The following is a 13,266-nucleotide window of genomic DNA, read 5'->3' as shown; positions in this document are numbered from 1 at the left end:
TGCGGGAAGCTAACGGACGACACACGGTGTTTGACGTGCCATAAGCGGAGGAAATCCTCAGTGTGGCTTGCCTTGAATTCCGGACCACCGTCGCTCGAGAGCTCCTCCGGTACGCCGAAGGTGGCGAAGAATGAACGGAGGTGTTGGACCAGGCCAGCTGAGCCCGCCAGGGCAGTACCCGCCGTAGAGCTCAGGACCTCTACCCAGCCCGAGAGACGGTCCCCGACAACTAGGTAGTGGCGGCCCCCATAGTCGAAGAAGTCAGCAAACACCGCCTCGAATGGCGTGGACGGGGGTGAGGACGGCAGGGGGGGTGTAGCCGCCTGTGACGGAGCATTGCGGTTGCAGTCTGCACATCCATCCCTGGTGGCCTGAATGTCCCCGGACATCCCGGGCCAGTAAACTATGGCTCGGGCATGCTGCCCCATCGCTGAGGTTCCCTGGTGGGCGGCATGGAGATGCTGAAGGACTCTCCCACGGAGGGATGGGGGGACCACGACGCGGTCCCGATAGAGCAGGACGCCGTCCTGTGCGTAGATGGACTCACAGACCGATGACAGACTCGCCAGGGCAGGGTCATTTACGTCAATCCCACCCTCCTGCTCGATGAGTTGGAGGAGGTGGCCGAGGCATCCGTCAGCTGCTGTCTCCCGTGCGAGGAGGGGCCAAGAGACGGCTCCGAGCTCCCGTGCGTCGTCGCGGATGGAGGCCATGAGTGCTGACTCCACGGCGTCAGGCCCGCTCGGCAGCCCCAATGAGAGGCCGTTCGCTGAGCCCGAGGGGGAAGGATGCCTCGACGTGGCATCAGCGGCATAGTTGCTCTTGCCAGGCAGATGCACAATGTCAAAGCGCCATGGGAGGGTGCGCTGCTTGAGTCTAAACAGACGCGAGTTTGTGATCTCATCCAGCGTACGGTCGCCAAAGATCTTCACCAACGGCTTATGGTCGGTGACCACGACGAGGTTGTCGGACCCCTGCGTGAAGTACCGCGTCTGTTCCAGACCCCAGGCCACAGCTAGGGCCTCTCCCTCGACGGCCGCATAGCGTTGCTCCGCAGGGGACAGGAAACGTGATCCCGCGAGGGTGATCCTCCATCCACCTGGACAGCAGTCCGGTATGCCCGAGGCACAGTGACAATGTTGCTGGAGCAGGAAGTAGCCAATGCCACGCATGGACCAGTCAGGGCGGAGGCAGGTACGCTTCTGCATGTCGTAGATCTCCACGCCCTCACGGATGGCCTCCATTATGGCTTGCTTGGACGCCTGGAAGGCCTCCTCCAGAACGGGGGACCATAGGAACACACAGCGTGGGCTGAGGAACGGCTTAAATGGAGCCATCGTGTCACGCAACTGAGCGTAGTTGGCCACCTGGTTGACAAGGCCGAACCAACTCCTGATGTCCGTCGTGGAGCTAGGGGTGGGGAAGTCCCGGATGGCGTCCAAGTATTTCGGGAGCGGTTCGATGGTAGATTCCGACACCCTGAAGCCAGCAAAATCGACGCACCTCTCCGCGAACTGAAAGTTGTCTGAGTTCAACACGATTCCTGACCGGCCGACACGCGTCAGGAAGTCGATGGTCCTCCACCAGTGTTGCTCCAGGTCGGTGTCATAGTGGATGGTATCATCCACGCAACGTTCCTTGCGTTCATAGTCCGAGAGGACGGCATCAAACCGACGGTTGTAGCCATCCCCTGATGACAGGAAACCCTGTGGTGCCTTGGTGTAGCGCCAACGGCCGAAGGGTGTGATGAAGGTAGTGAGGTGGCGATCCGACTCACGCAGGGGGACACTGTGGTAGCCGTTCCAGGCGTCCGTGACGGTCTTCCAGGTGCCCTTAGGGACGCGGCGTGCAAGGTGGAACGGGGACTCAGTGGCGAAGGTCTCACGTTGGCAGAACTTGTTAAGGGGGGAGAGGTCCACGGTCCTGCGTCGGGAGCCATCGTGCTTTCGAGTGACTACCATACGATGGCACCACGTCACAGGCTCGCCGTATGGCACACGTTCAATGACCCCAAGGGCTTCGTCCCGCAGTAGGTCATCGTGGACCCTCCGCTGCCAGTGTAGAGGCACTGTAGCCGCGGTGTGACATGCCCTAGGCGTAGCTGCGGGGTCCACGTGCATCTCGATAGGTGGCCCCTCCATGCATGGTAGTGCTCGATGGGGGCAAGTATTGAACGTTGACGAGGCATATCTCCCGAGTAGCCAATCTTTCATCCTGTTATTGTTCTCTGGCTTACAAGGGAACGGCAGTGCTACGGGGCGTGCCGGGGGGACCGTACGCTGAGGACATGTGCACTGGGCGTCCCGGGGGTCACCTGGCCCCACACAGCCGCCGTTGGCTGACCTCGTCGCATTGACGGACAAGGGCTGGTCTGGCGTGTCAGGGCTACGCCTTTCCTTGTGCCCCCCTGCAACGTCGTCCGATGGGAAGTTCACGGGCAATAGGCCGAGGTTGAGCAACGACTCGTAGGAGAGGTACATGGCCCGGACCGAGCTGCTCACATATACCATGGAACGGCAGGATGTGACACGCCCCCCACTGCAGGTTGTCGAGAGCCTAGCGAAGAACGCCCCCTCGATGGATATAGGGGAGCGGTTGGCGGCTGACAGGCTGAGGCTGACGGGTCGCAGGTCGTCCCGCGAGAAACCGCAGGCCAGGAACTCCTCCAGCGACCAAAGGTCCGACTGCGCGCCAGTGTCCGCGACGGCGGATATCCGAGCTCCGTCGGCCGAGCCCCGGTTGCCGGTGCCATCCCTCAGCCCGACTGGCATGTCCATCGAGATGGTGATTAATGCTCGGGGGTGGTCTCTCAGCCTGGCCCGTCTCCATTCGCCCTTGGAGAAGATGTGGTGCTCGAGTCTGATAGGTGCTTGTCTGTTGACACATCCGTGCGACGTTGGGGCGCGGCGTCGGCGATGGCTCCTGTGACGTCGGCCAGGGCGGGCCCCAGCTTGCACCGATGAGACCGGCTCCGACCCCATGGCGGCCTGTTGACTGTCGGACGACGGCTGTTGACGCCTCTGTCGTCGGCGGGCCCTATAGCAGCCGATGCACACCTGGTGAGGCTTAGGATTCCACCCGCGAGGCCCCTCCGTGAAGACGTTAAAGACGCTCTTACATTCCGGGCACGAGGCACGTTTAGCCCCGTCCGCAGGGCTCGGGGCGGGGCTCGTCTGTGGAGTCGTCTTCAGGCGCCGGAATGACGACATGGCTGATAGGGAGGACGACGGGAGAGCGTTACGGGCCATCTCTCTGTTCTCGACGAGTGCAATTACGTTATTAACTGGCTTAACCAGGACGTCAGGTGTCCCCAGCGTCTTGCGGCGTATGTCCGAGTCATAAATGCCATTGAGCAGAACATCACGGATGATGTGGTCGGTATAGTCCACGTCCTTACCACACTCGCATACCGCATTATATGCACATGTCTCTGCTTTACCCCGCACTCTGGCAGCGAATGCACGGAATGTCTCATCGCGTTCCTGGCGGAGCTGAAGTAGCTCGGTGCGCAGGACGCATGTAGCGACTGGGATGACAGCTAGGGAACGCATGACGGTGATTAGGTCTGGCAAGGGTCCGGAAGCGGCGTCGGGAGCGGCTTTCAACAGGCTGTCTCCAAGTACAGGTCCAGCGCACTGAAACAGCTGGAAGGGGGCCTGGGCATCCCCTATGCCTGAGCCGGCGCGGAATACGTCCCATCGGCGGATGAACACGTTCCATTCCTCTATCGACACGCCCACATCAACTTTGGGCCGATCGAGTCTCGGGCCGTGAGGGGCTGAATAAACCCTAATAAAACCCCTAATATGTTGTGCCAGATAATGAGTCGTATTCAAGTTCTACTTTGCTGAGTGCTTGCTGATTTGAATGTGTCTGTCTCTTTTGATCCAGTGCAGTCCCTTCACCTCTTCGTTAGCTCCTTATCAAACATTTATAAGCTGATATCTCAGATCTGCGCAGGGCTTTGGGGGTGAAATCAACAAACATAAGCAGTGAAGGAAAAGAGGTTGGAAAATACATCGCATGGTCTTCAGGAGAGGATCAAGATGCAAAACGCTCTATTTGTGACTTTGTGTTCAGATTCCAAGATTGAAATGTTATTAATGTACAAATCCTATCTTGAGCCATTTTAAACAATTGAAAGTAACTTTATCATGGAGCAGCTTCTCTGAAAATTCAATGAAATCCTCATTTGCAAACAAAATAAAAAGTTCTTTAAATGTGTGCTTAAACGGTCATTCATTTAATTGAGCCGGAATTGCCTATATTGTAATTTCTTCAGAGTAAATGTAGGAAAGGGGTCCATAGCTCTTTATGCTGTTGTAATAAAGATAACTCCTTTTTTGTTTTTAACCGTCTGTATCTCTGTTCGGAACTAAATCTTTGAAATGCCTGCGCTCTTGTCCCTGTGTGCTCAGAGGAAAGAACAAGCGAGCTGTGGTTGGAACAGCTCCATCTTCGCTCCAGTTCATGAACTTTTTAAAGACGTGCATTAACAAATCATGCCCCGGCTTATGAAAAACAGGGCTGATAGTGACTGGAAATAGCAGCAAAAAGAGCTTCTGCGTCACGCCATGTCCCCACCAACACAAACACACCGCAAGCTTTCTCTCAGTGTGTCGCTGAGCTGATGGGGGTGAGTCGAGGTGATTTGCAGGTTTATGCACGGGGTGTGAAGACAGGTCTAGAGGTTGGAAGATTATTCAACATGGATCCCATGAGTAGTAAACCAACAAATAAGCTGTGTGGGACTCACACTGAGGGGCCTTGTCATTGCAGATGTGACGTTTAGATACTACTGGGACCCCAAAGCAGAGACTGACAAAAATAAAGTTTCAAAAAGTTTAATAGACAAGGTAATCCAAGGCAGGTACTGACGACAGGGAGCTTGGCTGGCCGTAGTAAACCAAAAACAAAGCTGCGGAAAAACGTTTCCGACCAAAACTCAAAAAGAACTCCTAAACCTACTACAACAGACTCCAGGCTGCAGAAAGGCACTCCGGACCGCGGGACAGCATGAAAAATACTCTGGCAGAGAAGTGAGGTGAGGGCCAGGCTCTTAAAGAGCAGGTAATCAAGTGAGTGGGGACAGGTGTGCCTCATCTGCAGCCAGGAGTAACCAGCCACGCCCCCCTGTCACACACCAGCCCTGCAGAGACAGAAAGACAGAGTAGTGAGGGGTAAAAGGAGCACACAACAAGTTAAACACAAAAACAACAAAAGCCCCATGCAAAACATAACAGCAGATTCAGTCAGGATTCAACATATGGCTCGTTCTGAATAAGAAACAGATAGATACTAATCATTCATCGTTCCCAAATGTATGATTGCTGTTTGCTTTTTGTATGCATATTCTTGTGCTGTCATGCTTGACTTTGCTTGTGATAAATATCACGGTGCAAACAAAACGTTAGACACAAGATAGACAACAAATAAGTGTCATGAATAAATTAGGGGGAAATTAGTGAGGGATGTTATTATTTGATAACATCTACATCTACAATAATGTTGTGTGACAAGACATTTTTAATAAATCGTAAAAAGTAAAAAAAAAGAAGTAAAAAGTTAGTTTACTTCTATCAGCCTTCATTTTGATTACATTAGATAAGAACGAGATGATGAGGAGGATCAGACCTTGGCCTTTTGGTCTGCAGGTTAACGTGCCCTCAGCACAAAACACACACACACACGCACGCACACGCACGCGCACACACACACAGCACGGGGAGAGACGTGCTGTAATCTGGGAGGCAGGGAACAAAGGGCCTCGTTAATGCAGAGACTCGCAGGGGCCTTTGATGTGGAGCCAAGCCATTCACTCCTCTCTCTCTCTCTCTCTCTCTCTCTCTCTCTCTCTCTCTCTCTCTCTCTCTCTCACACACACACACACACACACACACACACACACACACACACACACACACACACACACACACACACACACACACACACACACACACACACACACACACACACACACACACACACACACACACACACACACACACACACACACACACACACACACACACACACACACACACACACACAGGAAGACAGAAACATGCATATGCGTACACAGAGACACACACGAGGACTTGCTCATGCAGCCTCTTACCACAAAACGCCTCAAACACATACTTTTTTTGGAGAAGAATGCTAAAAAGAGTGTAATCTCCCTGAGTTGAGGCAACGTGCCTGCTATTTAAAGCTTGATACATTAGATCAGGCAACACTACACACGCTCATACACTGATGAACCACAATACTGCAGCTTAGCTCAATGGAAATAAACTTTTTTTCCCTCCATTGCACATTTTAACCCGTGTATTATAAAGTCCCAACATTCAGATAACTGAGAAAAAAGTTAATTTTAGCTTGTAAAATTAAAAAAAGAAGGCTTAGGTGGCTAAAAACGTTAATATCGGTTAGTAGTATGAAGCAGTAGTTGTGGTAGTAGAGGTAATGATTAAAATTGTGTTTTATGAGGTGTAAATATTTGACATTTTCCCACATGTATAAGGCTTGGTGATGTGTGGTTCAATTACCTCTTTTTCAGGCTTTGTACAGTATTTCTGTGCTGTGTACTGGACTTAGTGTAATTATGCAAATTATTAGTACGAGTGTTATCAGTATTGTTCTTGTTTTTATTATGGTTTCTGAGTGGCTAATCCCTCTCGTAGCGTATTGTGATGCCGGGATGCGCAGCTGTCTGGTTAGTGTGGCCGTGCTGTTGTTCTCCTCTGCAGAGCCAACCTGATATTAGTGGTGAGTGTGTGCACCGCAGCAGAGAGGCCCGGTTCATCTCTGATCAAGGTTCTGAGCAGAGCTTCACTGACCAGAACACAACACACTGCATGAAACAGGACATTAATAATCACAGTCGGAATCTGGTTATAAAATCTTTGCCTTTTCTGCTTTGGTCTCATATTTACGGATTGATTTAAAAGATTTACTACATATTTTAGATCTTATATTGCTTCTGCATACATTTCCTTGCTGGTTTGGGTCAATAGAATTCACTAAAAAAAGAAGCGAAACATACAATCATTCGATGGTAAAAGCCCATTGAAATTTACAAAATTGGAATTGATGTGACCAACTTAACAATATGATATATGTTTTCTGACACACCCTTCCTCTGTGATATAAATCAACTGTAGGGCTCTGTCGTCTTTAGTTAAATAGAAGAAAAGACTACTTGGCAGAGAAAAACATGTATTTGAAGGCAGTAAAAACTGTGCTTTTTATCTGCAATAGCCTTCAAAAACTTCAGATTTTCTCTCTTATAGTTTTTTATTGTAGTTTACCCACCTTGCAGAAGCAGTGACGTTGAAATAGATATACAATACTTTTAGAATAAACTCACTAGCAGGCTTCACATTCCACGTTCCTACTGCAGCATTTCATGAAAACCATCTTGTTTAAAATTGTCACCGAACCAAATCTCAACATTTATCCTAGCCGCGTCCACCTTTACATGATGGTCGACATGGCTGCCGAGACGTTGTACAAAAAGGAAAATAAATCACTTTGTAACTGGCACAAAGAGGAACTTGCGGTGATGCTAATGAGTTAGCCACACAGAGTCCACAGATGGTCCATTATGTGTGGAGTTTGATATAAATGGTAGAGGAGGGCAGAGAGAGTGGGTGGCCACGTCCATACTGAAGCAATGGGCAGCTCAAGGACACACACACACACACACACACACACACACACACACACACACACACACACACACACACACACACACACAACACACACACACACACACACACACACACACACACACACACACACACACACACACACACACACACACACACACACACCACACACACACACACACACACACACACACCCACCTTGATTCCTTGAGCTTTTTCTCATCACTTAAACTGAAAATAACTCTTTCATTTCATTTCATTTAAAGGATGTAATGGCAAATCAGGTGTGGTGTCTGAGGTAAGATCTCAATTTGGATTGAAACTGTTCTTAATGTTTCCTGACAGCCACCTAATGGTTACACAGGAAATAACAGAGACCAACATGTAGGCCCTATGCAAAGACACACACATGCAAATACACCCACCACACACTGACAGCTGCGACACGCCAGACAATTCACCTACAATGACAAGGAACAAAACTAAAATTAAAAACACAATTACAGTCTCGACAAATCCACCATTGTATTCGCTCTTCTCTTGGTTTTTCAAAAAGAGGAGTGTCACAAATCCAGAGAGAGATCAGAGCGCTCTCGAACTAAGCCTCCATTTACTCTGATGGCAGGCCTATTAAATGCGTGCGTCCACAGTGGTCTCTTTCTAGTGGTGAGTGGGAGGCTCAGAGTCCTGCAGTTGACAGTTAGCAGCCGATTCTGGGATAAGTTTTTCCGCAGTAAAGGGACTGATGTGGCCCAGAGGAGGATGTGGAATGGTATGATGGATCATTGTTTAGGTTTGGGGAGTGGGTGTGTGAGCCTATGTGTGTGTGAGTGTGTGTACGCGTATGTGTTTCCATGCTAGTTCATGCAGTGGAAGATCAAGGATTCAGGATTGGCCCCACAGTACGTGCATACATGTGTGCAGTCACACATCTGCATGGAGGCAGCAAACACATGTGCTAGTGTGCACATACATGTATATGAATGCATGTGCACACACTTACTTAAATATAACTAAGGATAGGAAGTCATTAGTGGCAAAGTTTTAAAAAGTGTCATTTCCTCATCTTCAATCAGGACTAGTTTTCCCACACAAAGCATTAATTCAAGCAGGACTGGCAGTGTGACCCAATAAAAAAACATTTAGCTCCATATTTTAAAGATTTCAGATCAACTTTTGGAATCAAAAAATGTTTTCATAAATAACTTCAATCTACTGCTTCAGATTGTTGTAAAGGTTGTCGTCAAACCAATTAAAACAGCATTTTATAACAAGCAAAATTAACGCAAATTATGTGCTGCTTATTTACAGTTTTTTGAAAGTCTGCAGTAAAATCTTCCAGAAAACTCTTGGAATTGTCTATAAAATGTTTTTTTTACTAAGTTTTTCTCCTTTCAGAAGTTGATGTTTTGTCATGACCTGAGGGTATGAGGGTGAAATGCAAGCTACTGTTTGTATCAATTTATTTCACAGAAATAAATCATTGCACAACAGATATTGGGAAATGGATTGATTGATATGAGACTTCATGAGAATCAAAGTTAAACACTGTCTTTTTTCTTAATTGATGTTGGGTATAATCCAATTAAAGGAGGAAAATCATGCTGATCATATTTGCTATATAACAAGTGTCTTTTACATGAAGAAAATATTTCAGACTGCTGATAAAACATTGCAAATTGTCAGAATCCACAAAAGGCTAAAAGGAAAATCAACATGTTTGTCCCTTTTGATGAACTGATATTTAACATTTGTGACATATTATGTGCAGACAGTTTGCAGATCTGGTTCTTTTCCTATTGTGATTCCTGTAGAAATCAAGTGTCTTTTAAAGAGTGTTTCCTGACAAGTTCATTCTTTCTACATATGCTTCTATAGTGAAAATAAAAGTTTGAAATACTTTTTAGATTGAAGACATGCAGAAAAATACAAAACCTCTAGCTTTTCCCCCTGCACCAAGATGTTTACTGTAAAGATTAAATGGGAGAAGAGATACAACTCTGTAACAGACAGAGAATACTTACAGCTCCCTGTGATGTTGTTGAATATCCTTACCATTACTGAGAGCCCCAACAGCCTCATCTGAAGCCAAGGTCAAATGTAGGGAGTATCGTGCAGGACAAAGAAAACATCCTGGCCTTTTTTTTCCTCCTCAGTAAACTGGCAGCAGAAATGGAAAGACTTAAAGAGAGGACTTTCACTAACTGCATTGCCTTAAGAAAAGCACAGAAAGACTGCTTAGACATTTTCAGTCTCTTATGATTCAAGGCTCCTTATGAACATCATTTGTGTGTTTTTAACCATTTTGCATCCCTGAGCAACATTTATCAAGAACGTGTTCTCTTTAAGGTCAGAACATAATTACTTCCCAGAAAGCCTGCATAGGTTTGCACTATAATTTAAGCATTATCAGACAGAAAGAGTAGTATATTTTTTACATAAAAACAAGCAGCTATCTTTCCCAACTGTCACATGTCTTGTAGCAGAATTGCTTTCAGGTCTATCAAAGATTTTGAGGGTGGAAACATGTTTGTCTGAACATATTCTTTGATGGATTTCTCCCTGTACATTCGTTGGACATCAAAGGATTTCTTTTTGTTCCGGTTCTGATCTGTTTCTTCTACTGATGTTTCAGATTGTTGACAAATGTTTTGTTATCAAACTCAATGAAAGTTACCCTGTAAAAAAATAATATTAGATCATCCGAGGAAAGCGCCAAGGATGTTTCAAACATTTAACTCATCTCTTTCGACTCCACTTCGAGCGATAGAATTACTAACAAAGAACTGCTAACAGAGCACTTATATACTAATAAAGGACTGGCTTATCTATAGCCAGTGGAGTAGCACTTGAAATGTTTGGCTCTATGAAACCTGATGTACTTATATGATTCTGTTTTCTTCAAGGTTGTGTCTTCCTGGTCGAATGCACTTATTGTAAGTCGCTTTGGATAAAAGTGTCAGCTAAATGCAATGTAATGTAATGTAATGTAAAATAATCGGGTGATTATCCGCTTCAAATTAATGAGTTCCTCCAAGGACCATGATACACCCTCGAACAAATTTCACAAAATCAGGCCAGTAGTTTTTTACATAACACAGTTTTTAAAAAACAGACACAAGGCAATCAATAACAGACCAAACAATATTAAAATATATTCCTCGGTGAATGTAAAAAGTTGATCTCATATCCTCTTAATTTGACCAAATATAATATATAATACAAATCCATTAAACAACAAAATTACCTGCAACAATGATATGTATTTTTCACAGCATCACACTGTTTCATGATTTATCCTTTAATAATTTGTCAAGGGGTTGAGCATTAAAGGAGCAGATAAAACAGTAATGTTTTTTAAGTCAGAAGATTTAAAATAACCTTTAAAAAGACAAATCACAGGAAAAGAGATGATGACACATTGTACTGTAGTGACTTATTTTGTGAAGAAAAAACACAGTATTTGAATGACATGCACTTCCAAAGATGTTTCTGTTTCTTGGCGTTAAGACAATTCTGTCTGCAGCACAGAGTTTCAGGTTTCTGCTTCTCCAGAGATCAGCTTCTGTTGGTCATTAGTTCGGTCTAACTGGTCAGCTGCTGCTGGCGAGGGGAGCGAGACTGACCTCTTGAGGTACAAAATGGAAATGTACTGAATGAAGGACTTCAGAAGAAGGTGTGAGCCCACACATCAATACAACATGAAAATGAAAGGAGGCTTAGGTTGTTTGTGTGTAGAAAAAGCAGCAGTAGCTCTGATCTAATCTCCATTGAATGTTAAAGTTGCCTATTGGTTTTTTAAGGGCACCTCACCGATATTATACATATATTATTTTATATTCAGCTGGAAAAACTAGTTCTACTTACTTTATAGATGTATCATGATTTAAAAAAAGTAAAATAAATGTACTGTCCGAGTTCCACTTCATAAATTGTTGTTAATTATGGTCAAACCATGACTTGTCTTTCTTAGAACCTATCATTATTCTAACTTGTGCAAAACCAAAAAGCCCATTTGACATTGTACCAGACTTTTGGAAAATTATTTGGTCCCATCTGGGTTTGATCGCCAAATCTTCTCAATACTTAGCAGATTTTGTTCTTCTTCTACTGCCCATGATGGGACTCAGAGTGTATGAAACAGAAAACTCCAAGGCTTTATGGGACATTTTATTACGACTGGAACACTAATGTATTACATACTCACATTATTTTACTGTGACTTCTGTCTCATTAAAAAATATGGACGCCAGAAGAGTTACAGCTTTGGGGCTTTTGAAGAGGCGGCTGAGTTAGTTTGCGAAGACCTGGTTTATACATGAAATGAAGTTTTATACAAACTATTATTGAGTAAGTAAGTTTTATGATCTAAGTCAAGAACCTTTAAAAACCACTTAAAACACACAGTATGATCTCAGATATTTGTTGTTTGTTGATGACAAAAGTCAGCAGGGGTTTTCTTTGTTAGAATAGAAGATTTAAACATTTAAGACGTTCAAATTACTCAACGCTGCACACATGAATGGAAATCTTGTGATTAACAATTTTTTAAGCTGCGATTTCTTTTGACATAAACCCCTCAGAGGAATGTTAATTGTGACTCATAATATTTAGATCATCATTTGGGGAACAACATAATGTTATTGGCTTTCTTTTCTTTCAAACAACTTTTTACTTTTATATGCTTTATCTAATTCATTATAAAGCCTTGGCAAAGTAAATAAGGTAACATATAACACCTGCAGTATGCACATGAGTTGTAAAAGAGGACAAACAATACAATAAATACCCAGTTATCTCACAAATCAAACTTCAGAACTGGAAGAAGCTTTGTGAAAGTGGCTGTTATTTTGGCAAAAAGCAGGACATTCTCCATTCCTCTGCTGAAATTGATCCTTTTACTGCAAAGTGTTTGCTGATGTGCTCGTGAGAAGTGTCAGAGGGAGATTTACACATCAAGCTAAAGCAAAAATATAATCCAGCAACATGAAATCTGTGAGCCACTGTGTCGGGGCTGGTTGGGCTGGATGTATGAGAAACAGAGGCCTCGTAATCTTTTCACTGTGACTCGCTTCTTGTGTGCGACACTGGGAATGGGGAGTTAATTACATTAATCCAAAACAAATAAACGTTTGGCAGCCCTTGAAAGGCTGTGGGAAATGGTTGGAGATTGAACCGACTTTTGAGTCCCCAAACCTCAAGCTTTGATGGTTTTTATTCGACTCAGAGACGGAGAACACAGATTGGATATCCAACTGGAACTGAGTTACTCCTCTTGGCTCTCTCTCCTCCTCTGCGTCTGTCCCCCTTTAAGTTTTGTCCTTTCCTATCTTCCTCAACCTCTTGCTTTTCCCATTTTTGCAATTGTTCTACTTCCTTAAGGCTTTTTTTCATCTCTTTCTCTCAGTTCAAACACCATTTTTCTTTATCTTAGTTTACGTTCATCTTTACAAAACATATGGAAAATTAAGTTGAATTTTTGTTGTGTTGCTTTCTCGCGCGCCCACATTTAATAGTTGCGCGGGCTATCTGCTCTCATTATTTCGGCCCCTTTTTCTGTGCCCATCGTTTTCCCTGATTAGTGTGTGTTTTCATG

This window comes from Pseudochaenichthys georgianus, chromosome 14, assembly GCF_902827115.2.
Source record: "Pseudochaenichthys georgianus chromosome 14, fPseGeo1.2, whole genome shotgun sequence".
Classification (NCBI taxonomy): Eukaryota; Metazoa; Chordata; class Actinopteri; order Perciformes; family Channichthyidae; genus Pseudochaenichthys; species Pseudochaenichthys georgianus.
This window is presented reverse-complemented; position numbering follows the sequence as displayed.